Source organism: Atta colombica, unplaced genomic scaffold, assembly GCF_001594045.1.
Source record: "Atta colombica isolate Treedump-2 unplaced genomic scaffold, Acol1.0 scaffold82, whole genome shotgun sequence".
In the NCBI taxonomy this organism is placed as follows: domain Eukaryota; kingdom Metazoa; phylum Arthropoda; class Insecta; order Hymenoptera; family Formicidae; genus Atta; species Atta colombica.
In genome coordinates, this window is record NW_017259575.1 from 186743 (window position 1) to 190465 (window position 3723).

At 34.0% G+C, this 3723-nt stretch overlaps 1 protein-coding gene and 1 long non-coding RNA gene across 2 annotated transcripts in view; both read left to right on the forward strand.

Annotated features, from left to right (window-relative positions):
- LOC108692774 overlaps nucleotides 1-3723 on the forward strand; it is a 22851-nt gene that overhangs the window by 3474 nt on the left and 15654 nt on the right. Inside the window, exon 2 of the long non-coding RNA XR_001932007.1 lies at nucleotides 2592-2595. This is a non-coding gene — a long non-coding RNA (uncharacterized LOC108692774). The remainder of the gene's footprint in view (nucleotides 1-2591; nucleotides 2596-3723) is intronic.
- The window catches only part of LOC108692773 (probable chitinase 3), a 16430-nt gene continuing 14738 nt past the window's right edge, over nucleotides 2032-3723 (forward strand). The window contains exon 1 of the mRNA XM_018201199.1: nucleotides 2032-2106. The gene's annotated coding sequence lies outside the window, so the exon portion shown is untranslated. The remainder of the gene's footprint in view (nucleotides 2107-3723) is intronic.

The window sequence follows — 3723 nt, forward strand, 5'->3', positions numbered from 1 at the left end:
GCACGCACACATATACAACTAACTAACTTCCAAAATCGGAGGTTCAGCACGCAATCAAAATTATCCCGCGCGCATTGAATCCTTTTAATTATTGTAGGAGCTAATAAATTTATTTTATATTTTTCGTAAATTGCAGTGTAAGATGCGGCGCGTGCGGAGCTGTGTACCTGAAACTTTTAAAGTACTTTTACGACGACGCGATTCGACAATGCGTGTGCAAGGACGAGGAAGAAGATAACGATCCTGCGGTTGTCCTAAAACAAGTTCCATCCTTTTCACTCGCAGTGTATTTTTAAGACGAGAGGAAAAAACAAACCGATAAATTGACCAAATCCGCAAGTTCAAGGCAAATTGTTGCCACTCCTTCAGATAAGGTGTTTTATTTTTGGAAGACTTGTATACCATTATTGCAAAGATTAGATTCTACAATCGTTTTCTATCTTATAGCTATGATGTATGAAGTTGAGTAAATGTCGCAATGTCTTCCCTGATAATTCAAATCATTTTCAGTCTGAATCCTTCCGTTCGCTGAAATAAATCCTCCCGCTGTTACTTCAAAATCAGAAGATATCGCTGACTAAATAGCTGAATAAACTACTGAAAAAACCGCTTCAAGCAAACAATATTTATTAACTATACTCTTATATATGGGATAATATTTCTTGTAATATGCGATTGCTGATGATTCGTTTTGGCGGGAGTTTAGTATCAACGTCAAAAATTTTTCGCCAATTTTTTTTTTCGTTTTTCTTCATTGTAGTTTCGTCGTCAACTTCAATCAATTTTCAATCAATTTTCGTTATTCTGCAATAACAGCAAATTCTTAATGAACATTAATGTACTTTCGTTTTTTTTTCTATAATATTTCTATAATATTTTATTATAGTATTAATAATAATAAATGTATAATTGCAAACCCGCAGCCATGTATTGTATTCTGACGTTTATATATTCTTTAAAAATCATTTGTTAAAATATTATAAGAAATAATGACGACATAACTCATCTAATGTACATATAAATTCGCATCATTAATGTGCTTCAAATGATTAAAAATTCGGGACACTGTTATCAATGACGAGAATTCTTTCTACTTAATGTATTAATATTATATATCTACACGTATTTTCTTTTTATGCTGTATTCATTCCGGCAATATATATAAATAACCATTATACGATCCGTTAACGTCCGTGAACCAAGTTTAATTTCTTTGGAAGATCGTGAAGTTAAGGAATCGCATACAGAGTATTCTAAAGAAACCGGTTGTTTTTCTAAACAGATTCCTTAATTAGTCTGGAATCGATTTTTACTTGACGGGAATGTCTGTAACCTTTGAGTTATAAGCGACGAAACAAAGAAGATTTTTCTCTGAAAAAAAAAAAAAAGAAAAAGAAAACAATAATTTCCATACTCAAATATCAACTATTGAATACGAACGCATAGAAAAGAAACTCATTCTCATCGAAAGTAATTAAAGTTTGTTTAATTCGTAATATATACATATATTGCAGCTGCAAATGAAAGAGAGTTATTCGCCGATAGAATTGCACTAGTTTAAAAGAATTGCACGGTTTAAAAACTGTCCAGGTAATCCAAACTTTCTCGACGGCCCTCGTGTTGTATTATATAAATTGTACATATATTTATCGTGAACCATTTGGGGGAAGGAACGATCTAATTGTAAGTCGAGATTTCGAACTGGACATCTCTCTCTGGAGGTACCAGGGCGTGTACGCGAGAGAACGAGAGAAGTCATGCTCCTCTCGTGGTCAAGGTCGTCGCAGAGCGATGGCTTGGCAGGCAGGATGGCGCGGGGCGGGTTCCCTTAGATGGAGGAGTAGGTATATATGGACGTCCTCATGCGTCCGGAATACCAGATTGTTGGTCCTCCCTGCCGCTCTCTCTCTCTCTTTTTCTCTCGGTGGTGCCTTTTAAAATTCATCGCGCGCACCTCTCGACAGGCTCGACTCGAGGAGACCCCAGCGGGCCCCGCTCCCGTGCGGTCGAATCGCGCGCCGCTCAGACAAGTGCTTCATCGAGTTCCACCAGTGACAGTTTATACGTATCGGTTTATACCTACGTTGCGGAAGAAGAGTCAGGAAGGTGCGTTTGTAACGTACGTCGATTCGCAATCACGAAAAAAAATTTTCTTCGCTCGAAACAAGAAAATTGCTATACGGGTGATGTAAAGAATATTATATATGAAGAAATATATTATGTTTAATGATGTCAGAGTATAAATATCTTCGTTGATTATGCTGACTTCATTGATTATACTGATTCATTGATTACACTGACGCTGACATATCTTTCATCATCTTTAATGATAGATTCGTTTATTATATCATACATATATAGTGGCAATAAGATCTAAATTGTGTTCTTATCTTATCTTTATCTTAAGTTGAAATTTCTTTATGCTATATTCAAATTACACGAGATAAATTATTTTGACCTCCAGAAAAAAGAGATGATTGTAAGAAATTCAATATAAATAACACTGCAGTAGTAAAGTCGGCGCTAATCAGGACGCGTCATTATACACTTCAACGAGACAATAATATTCTGAATGCATTTAAGAAAAACAGTCTGGTTGCAACTCGATAAATTTAACAATTTTTTTTATCAATAATCTATTAATAATCTAATTTTTTTTAGCAAAAACTTGTAAATCATATCAACTGTATATAATTTTTGAAATAGTGATGCTATTTTTTTTATTAATATAGTATAAAAAATTTATATTTTTTGTTGCATTTTTTTGCGAGAGTTAAAAATAGATTTATTGATATTTCAATTTCTTGATGTTTTAACCAATTAAAAGTTCGATTCTTTCTTGAATAATCAGTTTTTAATGATGTCCAAAATTCTATTAATAGGATTTTCATCGGCAACTATTTGTAAACGTAGAATGAAACACATCATTGTTCATATTGTATATATGAACAATATTGATATACTATAATATATCAAGTACTATCGAGTTTTTGTTTTCGAATAATTCGCATGATAAATAATGTCCAATATCGCTTCTTAGAGTGACAACAAAATATCTGATGCCAAATGCGTAAAATGTAAGCGTCAAAAGTAAAAGTTTATGAAAAAGCTGTTTCTGCAAATAATAATGCGATAAAAATATACCTTGTTTTTTATAAACATAATTAATAATGTATTCATTTTAAAGAAAGTACAAGTACAAATTTATGGTATCTGTTCTGGTACTTAGCTCATAAATATTCTAAATGAGAGATCAATGGTCTTGTTATTCACTGCGTGTCGCATAAGATAATTATTGATAGGTCTAACTGGAAATTGCAATAAATAAAACACGATCGCGGCTAGGAAAAGCGAATAAGACGATACGAGCGGACAAGAGTCTTCGTGCGTCTTCAAGGCCGCATCTTTTTCGTGCCATGATACTTGATGTCTTGGAACATATAAGATATCTTAAAGGCTCTAGTAAACACAAATTGATGTACATATGTACTTGAGCATAAAATGCATTCCGATCTGTACCTGTAATAAGCCTCCTATGTCCTAGCCGAATAAGTATTATATTTGTACAATAATTTGAGTCGCTACTCAAACCGGCTGCTCCTCCTTTATAGTCGCATAAGTAAAAATAACGCATTTCGCGCGAACATCTCGTAGACGTAGAAGGATCTTTCTGTCTCTCTCTCTCTCTCTCTCTCTCTCTCTCTCTCTCTCTCTCTCTCTCTC